Source organism: Macaca thibetana, chromosome 7 (assembly GCF_024542745.1).
Source record: "Macaca thibetana thibetana isolate TM-01 chromosome 7, ASM2454274v1, whole genome shotgun sequence".
Classification (NCBI taxonomy): Eukaryota; Metazoa; Chordata; class Mammalia; order Primates; family Cercopithecidae; genus Macaca; species Macaca thibetana.
Genome location: NC_065584.1, coordinates 87,726,639 through 87,740,736, shown reverse-complemented (window position 1 = coordinate 87,740,736; position 14,098 = coordinate 87,726,639). Strand labels below are relative to the sequence as shown.

The 14,098-nt window shown below is 38.6% G+C and overlaps 1 protein-coding gene across 6 annotated transcripts in view; it reads right to left on the bottom strand.

Annotated features, from left to right (window-relative positions):
- LOC126958127 (olfactory receptor 4Q3) overlaps positions 1-13,590 on the bottom strand; it is a 76,250-nt gene extending 62,660 nt beyond the window's left edge. For 4 of the 6 annotated variants that reach the window (XR_007727117.1, XR_007727119.1, XM_050796245.1 and 1 more), the window contains exon 1: positions 13,505-13,590. The gene's annotated coding sequence lies outside the window, so the exon portion shown is untranslated. Of the gene's footprint in view, positions 1-3,343; positions 3,494-13,504 lie in introns of those variants that run through there. The other 2 variants (XM_050796244.1, XM_050796243.1) reach the window with 1 other exon arrangement.
- Between the last annotated feature and the right edge of the window lie 508 nt (positions 13,591-14,098).

The following is a 14,098-nucleotide window of genomic DNA, read 5'->3' as shown; positions in this document are numbered from 1 at the left end:
TGAACAGGTTTGTATTTTACCTATAGTAGAGTTACCATTAGATCTGATGGTTAAAAAGAGAACAACACCCCCACACACACACAACCTTGCTCCCTCTCTTGCTATGTGACACACCTGCTTCTCCGTTGCTTTCTTCTATGAGTAAAAGCTTCCTTAGGCTTCAGAAGCTAAGCAGATGCTGATGCCATGCTTGTACTGCCTGCAGGACCATGAGCCAAATAAACCTCTTTTCTTTATAAATTACTCAATCTCAGGTATTCCTTTATATCAATGTAAAATGGACTAACACAAATGTTATTGGTGATTTATGCAATGGCCATTTTAAGGGTGTGGTGGGGGGAAGCCATATTTAAATATATTGGAGGTGAGGAAGACATGAGGAAAAGATGAAGATTCCTTACTGTCTTTTAAGTATGGCAGGCACGCTCCTGCCTCGTGGCCCCTATACATGCCATCTCCTCTACCTGGAATGCTCTTTTCCCAGATATTTATATTTCTTTCCCCCACACTCCCTTCAAATCTTTGACCAAATATCACCTTTTCAGTGAGGCCTTTCCTGACTAGCTATTGAAAATTCCACCCAGGGGAATTGAAAGATATTGGTTGAAAGATACAACGTTTCAGCTAAACAGGATGAATACATTTGGAGATCTATTGTACAGCATGGTGACTGTAGTTAATAGTCATGTGTTATACCATTGTCCCTAAATATCTGCAATATCTGGGGGCAATTGGTTCCAGGACTCCCCAAGGACACCAAAATTCTGGGATGTTCAAGTCCCTTATATAAAATGATATCATTTTATATTTGCATGTAACCTATGCATATTCTTCCATATACTTTAAATCATCTATAGATTATTTATAATACAAATAAAATATAAATGTTTTATACATAGTTGTTATACTTTTTTTTTATTGCTTTTATTGTATTTTTTGTGGGTTTTTTTCCTAATGCTTTCTATCCAGTTGGTTGAATGCCTGAATGTGGAACTCATGGAAACATAAGGCCAAAAGTATACTTGAAATTGTTAAAAGAGATTTTAAATGTTCTCTCACAGTAAAATGAAAGTATGTGGAAGTGATAAATATGTTAATTAGTTTGAATTAATCATTTCACCACATATACATATCAAAAAATCATCTTGTATGCCACAAATACATAGTTTTTTAATATAAAATAAAAAATACTCAATCACCTATTATAAAGCAAGCATGTATTGAACAAGTGCCAAGCTAACCTCACATACTGGATAATGAGTCCATGGAAAGTAGCCTTGAGCCTTGCTTAAATGGGAAAAGACCCAAGTGACAGAGTAGCTCCCTGTGGAAAATTGTAACTGGTTTAAATGACAGCTTAAACTCCAGAATGTCTCACCAAACAGTCAAACATATCTCTGTAAGGACAGAAGTAAAACAATGCTAGTTTTGTGAATTGTTTTTTCTTCTCATGTGAATCTATATACTGTTTTTGTCAATTACATCTTAATAAGGCGGGGGTGGGGGGGGCGGGGATGCACCTCTGCCAGCTCCCACACACACTCCTATTGACCTGACATTTCTAATTTTTCACCACGTTTACTCATCACTCCCTAACATACTATATAGTTTACTTATTTATTTACCACCTGTCTTCTCCCTTTGGAATGTAAGTTCCACATAGGAATTTTTGTACATTTTCTTCACTGCTATGTGCATGAGCATTTACAGTAGTCCCTGGAACATTCACAATCAATTGTTATTGATGGATTAACTAATCAGTTCTGAACATTAAAATATAAATATGAATAATATAAACATGTATAGTAAATTTTATACTTAAATGCCAATACTACTTTATGAATATAAGTATGATGAAAGGAAAAATTTTAAATGTTAAGTGGTTATATTGTATTCTTGTGGATACGTATGTTTTCTCAAATTTTTCTATAATAAACTTGTAGTTACACTTGTAAAATATCGAAAGTGAGTATTAAGATAAATGTACGTAAATAAATTTCATAATTTCTGAAATGGCCATTTCAGAGGTGGTGGGGAGGTGAGGAAGAGATGAGGACTCCCTGCTGTCTCAATCATGCCAGGCGTGCTCCTGCTTTGTGGCACCTATACATGCCGTCTCCTCTGCCTGGAACCCTCTTTCCCCAGACGTTTATGTTTCTTGCCTCCACACTTCCTTCAAGTCTTTATCCAAATATCACCTTTATGAGATTTCTGAATTTTTTATTCATCTATAACATACAAAAAGTACATTGTACAAATCATAAGTATATTGCTCAATGAGTTGTTATCAACTGATTAACTCCTGTGTAAAGGTACCCAGTTCAAGAAACTGAATGTTATCAGCATCCCAAAATCCCAACCTTTTCAGTGAGGCTTTCCCTAACTACCTATTGAAAATTCCACCCAGGGGACATGGGGAGGCATTTGTCAAAGGGTAAAATGTTTCAGCTAAAAAGGATGAATAAGTTCTACTGTACACCATTAACCTTAAGAGAGATCTCAAAATGGAAAAGAACTCACAGAAAAATTGCTGTAAAGGCTATACATGAAAGGGGCAGAAGGGAGGTGGAGGGAGTGCAGAGAGCTGTGGGCTGAGTCTGAGCCTCAAGGCTGTTTCAGCATAAAATACTACAAAGACTGTTGATAAACAAGCCTGTCCCCCATTTACTAAGCTTAGGCAATTAACTTTATGTATCAAAATTTTATTACTGCCCAACCCTGATTTAAGGACTCAACACTCTGACTTGAGAAAACCTAAAGTACAAAAAGTTACCTCAAAGGTGGATGAGAATCTCTAAAGAGCTCAAATATATGTCTTCCATGTGTTCTAATTGCAAGTTACTTACAATCTGGCACAACATATTGGGAGAGAGGAGTAGTAGAATGGTAAAAGTCAAACCTAACTTCAAAATATTGTAAATTATGGCTCTAAGATCATTCTTAATGACCCAATATGTGCAATGAGGCTCTTCTCTTCCTCCTCCAAGTTACAGACGGAAACACGAAAGACTAAGCCATTCACATTACCCCAGGGAAGGTAGAGGGAAAGGGCAGTCCAAGTGTCCTGACCTGTACTGCTCACAGGGGAGGCCTGGCCCACCAGTAAGTCTGGATACTTCCAAACCTATTCTTACATGGAAACAATATCTGGGGACCATTTCATTCCAATTGGTTTTGGGTCCTAGTTTCTGCCCAGTGGTCAAATCCAGAAACCCGGTCAGGACCTAGTTTCAATGAGTGGCTCTGAGCTTAGCTAATTAATGGCTTCCTGGCCCAAGAAAGGTTTCTTGTTTTTGTTTGTTTAATTAATTGTTTGCTATTGCACTAAAATACGTTGTCTTACCTGACAATGAGTGAGCTCAGGATTATCTTGGCACATTTGGTTATGTGGTTTGAGCCCTCCCAGAGTGTTACTGTCTACTAGCTACCCATTAAAGTTTAATAAGGTGGAAGACAATGAGCTTGCTAGAGATGTCACAGAGCCTTTGTTGCCATGGCAATAATTGTTGGACCAGAACACAGAGAAGAATGTAAGAGATAAGAAAGAGAAAATTGTAGGAAAAGCTGAAGCATAATAGATTTTTTTTAAATAGTCTCTAAAATTATAATGGAGTAATGTGTTTAAACTTGTGGGAAAAACTACTTTATGAGAAAGGCTAATTTTCCAACATCTTCTTAAAGAGATATGGTTTTATGGAAGAATGGTTTATAAGCTACACTTCAATTTTTTTTTTTTTTTAAGGCGGAGTCTCGCCCTGTCACCCAGGCTAGAGTGCAGTGGCATGACTTCTGCTCACTGCAATCTCCACCTCCCAGGTTCAAACGATTCTCCTTGCCTCAGCCTCCCAAGTAGCTGGGATTACAGGTGCCCACCACCATGCCTGGCTAGTTTTTTGTATTTTTAGTAGACAGGGTTTCACTATGTTGGCCAGGCTGGTCTCGAACTCCTGACCTCATGATCCACCAGCCTCGGCCTCCCAAAGTGCTGGGATTACAGGCGTGAGCCACCATGCTTGGCCTACATTTCATTTTAAAATAAAAGTAAACAAATTGGATTAATTTGGAAGCACACTGACTATTATAATACCAAGAAGTTCATATGAAGGCTGATAGCCATTAAAATGGCAGAAATTCAACCGAATTTTTAATAGATGATTGAGTTAGTGAGAAATAGTTTTGATGTGCAGTATGAAACCCCAAATATTCCAGGGGCTCCTGCAAAGTGTAAACTTGGAGTATCCTTGACTTAGAACTGAAAGAACAGCAGGATTGGAGGTGGGTGAAAGAAAGAACCTAGTGATCTAGGTAATGTCACTTTGGACAACATTTGCTCTAAATTGCTCCCAGCATCAGTGGGTAGAGCTTGGGAGGAGTGAGTGTGTATTTCAAAGCCCGGGGCTTCAGTCCGTGTGAATGAGACAATGAGGATTATCCTGCCCCCCTTGTGCTTCTGAGCCAATATGCCAGGGCTTGAAGAGGAGAGGAAGGAAATGAAGAAGTCACAGAGTGCCTGACTGAAGAAGCAAAGTGCAGAAACACATCCTCCTCCCTCCTCCCTATAGAAGTCAACCTCCCCCGAGACTGCCCATCACTCTCAGCATGGGATGGCAGTGTATTTACTTAATTAGCTAAAAGTGAATAGAGCTTAAAGTTTAGTCCTTAGGTAGGATTTTGCTGACATAGACTTCCTAGGACTTTTGTTCTATCGGAGTGGCCCGTTGCACTGTGAGCTTCTCGTGTCAAAGGTTAATGAATCTCGTCTCTCCAGAGTCTAATGTTCCAATGCATGTTCATTTAACCAGGCTGTTTATTACGTGTAGCGGTTTAGTGACAAGATTATTTAAGAAAAAAAGCCCCAAAGATAACTTACATTGTTGATCAGAGTAAATTAAAGGCATAAACATTTAATAATACCTAGAAGCCATATTCAGAATAGATATAATTTTTACTAGTTATTCTAATCTTTTGAAAGAAACATCACAATTAGGAATGAAAAAGGCCATGTTACCACTGACCCCACAGAAATAAAAAATAACCATCAGAAACTACTACAAACACCTCTGCGCACACAAACTAGAAAACCTGTGAGAGATGGGTCACTTCCTGGACACACCAATAACGTGCTCCAAAATTGCATCCGTAATAAATAGCCTACCAACCAAAAAATATATATATTTTTAAAAGCTCAGCACTAGATGGATTCACAGCCAAATTCGACTAGATATGCAAAGAAGAGCCAGTACCATTTCTGCTGAAATGATTCCACAAAACTGAGGAGGAAGGACCCCTGTGCAACTCATTCTATGAGGCCAGCATCATCCTGATACCAAAACCCAGTAGAGACACAACAACAAGAAAAAATGTCAAGCCAGTATCATGGATAAACATTGATGTAAGGCAGCTTGTGATTAGTATCATGACAAAGACACAAAGATGGTAAAATAAAAATGCAAGGATGGGGCCGGGCGCGGTGGCTCACGCCTGTAATCCCAGAACTTTGGGAGGCCGAGGCAGGCAGATCACGAGGTCAAGAGATAGAGATCATCCTGGCCAACATGGTAAAATCCTGTCTCTACTAAAAATACAAAAATTAGCTGGGCGGGGTGGCACATGCCTGTAGTCCCAGCTACTCAAGAGGCTGAAGCAGGAGAATTGTTTGAACCTGGGAGGTGGAGGTTGCCGTGAGCTGAGATCACGCCACTGCACTCCAGCCTGGGGACAGAGCGAAACTCCATCTCAACAACAACAACAACAAAAATGCAAGGATGGAAAAGGTGCTTTGGTTAGGGGAAAAGGGGAAAACATTCCAGGGGAAAAAAAAAATGTCTTTTGAACTGGACCTTGAAGGAGGGTTTTTACAGGTGTAGATGGAGATAAATAGAATTCCAAATACAGAAAATGGTCACAAAGAAGAGAACATAGGAAACTGAAGCTATTCAGAGAATGAAATGTTGTCGACTGTCTAGTTTATCTGTAAAAGAGAGTAGGGAAAGAGAACACCAGGAAAATAATTTGAAGTCAATTTGTGGAGAACTTGGGAACTTGAAATCATTGACGGCTTTTGAGCAGACAACAAGATCAAAGCTATGTTTTAGGAGTTTCTAAGTGTTATGACTAAGTGATAATAAAGGTCTGAATAAACATTTTCCTCCTTAGTCTCTCCAAGTGGAAGTTTGCTTTTAGACAGATGTGTGTGGTCCTAGGGCATACATCCCTGATGTCCTCAACTACTTTACAGCACTTGGTAGGAGCATTCACTCACACACGAGTGTTCAATTACACTGTGTCGGCACCTAAATGCCATGAAGTAAAAAGAGAAGGGACACTAATCAATAAAAGTAAATACTTCTCTCATATTAAGTGGGAAGTCACATGTTCCTCCGAAGTATCTCTGTCAATTAACTTAAATGTTGCTACTTCTTATACTGTCTTCTCATATCTAAAGAATTCTGGGCCGGACGCCATGGCTCAAGCCTGTAATCCCAGCACTTTGGGAGGCCGAGACGGGCAGATCACGAGGTCAGGAGATCGAGACCATTCTGGCTAACACGGTGAAACCCCGTCTCTACTAAAAAAATACAAAAAACTAGCCGGGCGTGGTGGCGGGTGCCTGTATTCCCAGCTACTCGGGAGGCTGAGGCAGGAGAATGGCGTAAACCTGGGAGGCGGAGCTTGCAGTGAGCTGAGATCTGGCCACTGTACTCCAGCCTGGGCGACAGAGCGAGACTCCGTCTCAAAAAAAAAAAAAAGAAAGAATTCTGCCAAAAAAGTGCCATCCTTCTAAAAGTTATTTCTAAATTCTATAAGTTTTTATTCAATATGCTACAATGTTGGAACCTCAGTATTTTCCTCACTGGGCTCTATATCCTCCAACATATGCACAGTAACACCTAAATTGTTCCTAAACATTATGTCAGAACTTTGGGTGACATATTTTGTATCTTATTTCTCCTTAGACTGTGTCTTCCAGAAGATTTTTTGGAATCTGTCTGGTGGGCAAGCTCTTTGTAAATAATGATGCCTTAGAATAGTTGTCATTACTCTTTACTGATTCTTCAGAGAATATGTAATCATTAACTTTTAAAGATTCATTGGCTTGAAAGATAACCTTCCTAATGCTATAGAGGCTACATCCCAGGAGAATGTGAGTTTTATAAAGTGCATTTTTAATTTTGGGGCCACAGTAAAACTCTGTCCAGCTGGAGGCAGAATATGGTTTATAAAATAAATTATTTAGAGATTTGGTTCATGTGATGGCTTCACCTTTTGAGCACTGCTAAGAATCATGACACTCCTGTGTCAATCCCTTTTCATTCCATAATTTCTCAATGTTGGTTTATTAATGATTCTGGTTGGAAGCCTATTAAAGAGACATATATTACTAAAAGAAGCACAAACATAGCTTCTAGCTAGTCATACCAAAAGACTTCCCAGAACACTGGTATAGAGAGCAAGTTGAAAGAAAAACTTTTGAAAATTTGTGTTTCTGCTCAAAATGTAAGCCCTCTTGACATCTAGGACTCACATCCCTCCATATTTCTGAGGAAAAAAAAGTTTTTCTCAGGTAATTCAAATCCCTAAAGCATTTTTATAATAAGGTAGGAGGAAGGAAGTTTACCTACAACAAAAAAAGTGCTTGATTTCTGTCATTTAGTAAAAATTTTCAGTTTTACAAAAAGCATATAAGGAAAATCAATCTCAAAATTTTATGAAATACCTTCAAAAATAAAGTTTAATGTCTAGATCTTTGCACACTTTTGTACACAATGACTGAATCAATATGATATTGATTTTATCAATATAATAATCACTATATCAGTTTATGAAATTAAGGTAAAAGATTAATCCCCTAGTCCCCCACCCCCGAAAAGCCCCCAGTGTCCGATGTTCCCCTCCCATGTCCATGTGTTCTCATTGTTCAACTTTTCTGTCCTTGTGATAGTTTGCTGAGAATGATGGTTTCCAGTCTCATCCATGTCCCTGAAAAGGACACGAGCTCATCCTTTTTTATGGCTGCATAGTATTCCATGGTGTATATATGCCACATTTTCTTTATCCAGCCTATCATTGATGGGCATTTGGTCTGGTTCCAAGTCTTTGCTATTTTGAACAGTGCTGCAATAAACATACTTGTGCATGTGTCTTTATAGTAGAATGATTTATAATCCTTTGGGTATATACCCAGTAATGAGATGGTTGGGTCAAATGGTATTTCTAGTTCTAGATCCTTGAGGAATTGCCACACTGTCTTCCACAATGGTGGAACTAATTTACACTCCCACCAACAGTGTAAAAGCATTCCTATTTCTCCACATCCTCTCCAGCATCTGTTGTTTCCTGACTTTTTAACGATAACATATGCAGAAAGCTGAAACTGGATCCTTATACAAAAGTTAACTCAAGATAGATTAAAGACTTAAGTGTAAGACCTAAACCCATAAAAACCCTAGAAGAAAACTTAGGCAATACCATTCAGGACACTGGCATTGGCAAAGACTTCATGACTAAAATAGCAATGGCAACAAAAGTCAAAATAGACAAATGGGATCTTATTAAACTAACGAACTTCTGCACAGCAAAAGAAACTATCATCAGAGTGAACAGGCAACCTACACACTGGGAGAAAATTTTTGCAATCTATCCATCTGACAAAGGGCTAATATCTAGAATCTACAAAGAACTTAAACAGATTTACAAGGAAAAAAAAAAAGAAAACCATCGAAAAGCGGGCAAAGGATAAGAACAGACGCTTCTCAAAAGAAGACATTTATGCAGCCAACAAACACATGAGAGAAAAGCTCATCATCACTGGTCATTAGAGAAATGCAAATCAAAACCACAAAGAGATACCGTCTCATGCCAGACTGGAGATTCTGCATTTCTAAAAGTCTCCAGCTGATACTGATGCTGCTGGTCAATAGACCATACTTCATGTAGCAATGGTCTAGTCATGACCTAGTTAAAATGTCCAAGGAGACAAGTTCCTGAACAAGAAAGCCTCGGGAATATCTCTACCTCACCGACATAATGACAGAAAAAAATAAGAATTGGGAGTGATTCTTAAAAATCAAATGCTTCTCTCTCAAAGTCAGGTTAAGGAGTAGACATTGCCTGATTTCTATTAAATCCTACTAAGATTCTGCCAGATAGTAGAAAACATTGTAATACAAATTGAAAACCATCTTTATTCCTGTCACTTATCCATTTATACCTTACACTATACCTTACCTATACACTGTGCACTGGGATGTGTGGTACTAATCAGGGATACATGGTGACCTAAACTAGACCTGGAACACTCTTGTGGAGCTTATGATCTACTACAAATCCTAAACCCTGAATAAAATAGCCAGGTAAATAAATGCCAAATTAATCGTTCAGTAAGTGTTATAAAGGAAAGGTACGTTAAGGCCTAACATGATTCAATGGAGGTGGTGCAGGGAACTTTGTCTCACTCTTCATAGCATAAAAGTCGTCTTGAGAAAGGAATGCTTGAGTTAAGACCCCCCAAAAATGAATAACATAGTTTAGATAAAGGGAGATGAGGGTGAAAAGTGGATTTCAGGCACAGAGAATAGACTATGACATGATTTCATCTCCTTCTTGAAACAGTAACTCTGGCCATGGTAGCGAAGAGTTTAGAGAAGGACAAGGGCAAATGTGAAACTAATTATGAGGCAAGTATATTTGTTTTTGTTTTTTGTGTATTTTTGCAAGACAGGATGAATTTTATTCTATTTTTAAAAGAAACAAATTTATCTTTTTCTTTGGAAGACTTCTAGTAAAGAATAAAAGTCATGACATATTAATCCTCAAAATTGTTATTGTTGCTCAAAAAAGAAACTCAAAAACTAAAATTGGATCCAATCAACCCAGATAAAACACTGAAAATTATGAAACTTTTGCTCAAGATACAGTGATAAGTGCAGAAAAGCAGCAACTATTTAATCATGCCCAGCAAAAATGTGCAGTGTCCTCCAATGGCCAAACACACTCCGGGTGGTGGCCATGGGTGAAGAGGAAGAGGACTGGGGTTTTCTATGGGGTGATGACAGTGTTTTGGAGCTTGACAGAGGTGGTGGTGGCACAACACTGTGAATGTGCTAAATGAGGCAAGTATATTTGAAAAAGAGGGTGGCGGTCAACCTCTGCAGGTAGAGGTGGTGGTGGAAATGGAAGGAAATGCATATTACTACATATTCGGGAAGTAAAATGTATGTAAAGATTGGAAATGGAAGTGGAAGGTTAGGAAGATGGTCACAGATACCTTGCCATGGCGCCTCACCCTAATACTTCAGGGCATGCCAGCCTGACTTCCAGCACTCACCCTCGCGTTTCCTTACCTGAGGGCTTTCTCTGATCACGGAAGCTGCTTTTGCTGTCCCTGCTGCAGGTTGGGCATGCTGAGGAATCAATGCCACTAGGAGACAGTCCCTAACTAATGACTATCAGAAACTGGTGTACAAATACCCTTTACTTCTCAGCACGCTTCTGAGATGAGTTTTCTACACTGGCTCTCAGAGTTATTCCAAGGTTAATCTCCAGTTATCCATTCTGGTAACTGCTTCATAGTTCACTCTTTATAAGGGTCTTTGCCCCACTTCCCAGTTCTCCTACCAGAGATTCTGATTCCTACCAAATGAATCACCTGCAGGTGAATCCTAGTCTCTGGATCTGCTTTCAGGATAGCACTGTAGTCAGATGAATGGGAATCCATTCTCTTAGAAATGCAAGAAGAGAATGTGGTTTGGGAAAGTTCATTAGATCAGTTTTGGAGTTGAGTTTGAGGTGCCTGTGAAACATTCAAGTAAAACCATCATCCAGCAGTCAAATATTAATACCATGTAGCAGTTGTCATCTGGAATTCCTAGGATGCAATTTGTATTAATAATTTGATATACTCATTGGCAAATAAGTAAAAATAACCAAAGCTTTGGAGAAGAAAATGACCTAGAGGATAGTATAGCATTGAAAGATGTGAAGGCCTGGAACTCAGCCTTGCAGAGCTTCAGAGTTTAATGGCCAATTAGAGGAAAACAAGCCCACAAATTAAATAGAGGAGTTGTAGCCAGAAAGGTGGAAATTTTCTGGGAAATCAGGAGGGAAAGTAGAGTAGAGTTGTCACTGAAGCCAAAGGAAAAAAAGTGTTGGAACAGCAGTGCTGAATTCTGCTGAGAAGAAATGTGTCTTGAAAAAAAAATGTATGTAAGACTTAGAGACGTGAATGTTATTGGTGATTTCTGCACTGGCCATTGCAGGGGTATGATGGGGAGGGAACCATATTTAAATATATTGAACATGAGGTGGACATGAGGAAGAGATGAGCTTTTCTTGCTGTCTGTTAAGTATGCCAGCCATACCCCTGCCTCGTGGCACCTATACATACCATCTCCTCTGCCTGGAATACTCTTTCGCTAGATATTTATATTTCTTGCCCCAACACTTCCTTCAAGTCTTTTCCCAAATGTCACCTTTTCAGTGAGGCCTTCCCTGACTAGCTTTTGAAAATTATACCCAGTGGGCATGGGGAGATATTTGTTAAAGAGTTCAAAGTCTCAGCTAAACAAGATCAATGAGTTCTGGAGATCTGCTGTATAGCATAGTGACTGTAATTAATAATTACATATTGTTCAGTTGTCTCTTGATATCTAGGGGAGACTAGTTCCAGGACACCCTGGAGACCACAAAATCAGCAGATGCTCAACCGCCTCGTATAAAATGGCACAGTATTTGCACATAACCCACACACATCCTTCCATGTAGTTTAAATAATCTCTACATTACATATACTAGCTAAGACAATGTAAATGCTACAAAAAGTTGTTATACTATATTTTTAAATTTGAATTATTTTTTTATGTTGTTATTTTTATTTTTTTCTAAATATTTTCCATCCGTGATTGATTGAATATGCAGATGCAGAGCCACAAATACTAAGGGCCAACAGCATACTTGAAAATTGCAAAGAGAGTTGATCTTAAATGTTCTCACAACAATAAAATGGCAAGCATGTGAGGTGACAGATATGTTAATTAGTTTGATTTAACCATTTTGCAGTGTATACATATATCTAAAAAGCACCTTGTATACCGTAAAGGTATACTATGTTTTGCAATTATACCTTAATTAAACTGAGGGAAAAATGTACCCCTGCCACCTCCAACACACACTTCCTATTGACCTGACCCTTCTAATTTTTCTCCATCTTTACTCATCACCCCCCCAGCATGCCATATAGTTTATTTACCCCCTGTCTTCCCCCATTTGAATATAATATGAACAAGTCAGGAATTTTTATCCATTTTGTTCACTGCTGTATTCATGAGTATTTAGAGTAGTGTCTGGAATGTTAACAATTATTATTGTTGAATTAACTGATCAATTATTAATATTTTAAAAATATAAATAATATAAACACCTATTAAATTTTGCATTTAAATGCCATTATGAGCCCGACTATAAATATAAGTATAGATGGAAGGGGAAACCTTAAATGGTTTTATGCTTATTTTTTTTTGTTTATATGTTTTCTCACATTTCTCTACAATAAACTTCTACATTTGTATAATATTGAGAGTAAATATTTCTTAAGAAAAATTAACCTTAAGAGAGAGCTTGAAAAAATAAATAATTCACAGATAATTGCTGTGAAGGCTACGCATGGAAAGGGCAGAAGGGAGGTGGAAGGAGGGCAGAGAGCTGTGAGCTGAGTCAGAGTCTCAAGGCTTTTTCAGCATGAAACTCAGCAAAGACAATTGTTAAAAAGGCCTGCCCCCCACCGCCCCTGCTGTTCACTAAGCTTAGGCAATTACCTTAGTGTACCAAAATCTTTTCACGGCCCAGCATATACTGATTTAAGGACTCAACACTCTGACTTGATAAAACCTAAAATACGAAGCTACCTCAAAGGTGGGTGAGACTCTAAGGAGGCTCAAATATATAGTCCTCAATTCATTCTCATCTGAAATTAGTTACAATCTGATACAACATATTAGGAGACAAGAACAGGAGAATGGTAAAAATCAAACCTCACTTCAAAAGATTATAAATTATTGCTCTCAGATTACTATTAACTAACACAATATGTACAGTGAGTCTCTTCTCTTCCTCTTCCCAAATACAGAAGAGAACATGAAAGACTAGGAGCCACACACATTACCCCAGGGAAGGCAGAGTGAAAGGGCAGTCCGGGTGTCCTGACCTGCACCGCTCACGGAGGGGGCCTGTCCCACAACCAGCCGGGCTATTTCAATCTATTCTTACCTGACAAAAAGGATCTGGGGGACTTGGCTCCACTGTAGGTGGGCAATTTTATTCCAACTGGTTTTGGGTGCTAGTTTTCTGCCCAGTGGTCAAATTCAGAAACCCAATCAGGACCTAGGTCTCCATCTGGAGCTCTTAGGTTAGCTAATTAATGGCATCTTGGTCCTCAAGGAAGGGTTTGTTGTTTTTGTTGGCGTGTTTGATTGGCTGTTTGCCATTGCATTAAAATTCTTTGTCTTACCCAGCAATTGATGAGTTCAAGCCTATCCTGGCACGTTTGGTGACGTGGCTTGAACCCTCCCAGAGTGTTACTGACTGAGATTAGCTACTAACCAAAGTTTAGTGAAGAGAAGACAATGAGCTTCTGAGCTCGCTGGAAATGTCACAGAGGCTTGGTTGCCATGGCAGCGATTGTCAAATGAGAGCACAGAGAAGGGTGTAAGAGAAAGGAGAGAAAAACTTGCAGGAAAAGCTGAAGCATAATATTATAGTAAAATTATATATATATTATATATTATATATAAGTATTTAAACTTTAGACTTTATGTATGTATTATAGTATACATCTTATATTTTATATATATATATACTGGCTAAACTTACAGTAGAGTAATGTGTTGAAACTTGAGGGGAAAATCACTTTTTGAGAGAGACTGGCTTTCCAGCATCTTCTTGGAGAGATGTGGTTTCATGGAAGAATGGTGTCTGAGCTACATTTTGTCTTATTCTAAAGGTAAAAGGAATGGGACTGATTTGGAAGCACATAGACTATTGCAATATCAATACCAATACCAGACTATTGTAATACCAATTTATAAAAGGAAACTAGGTATCC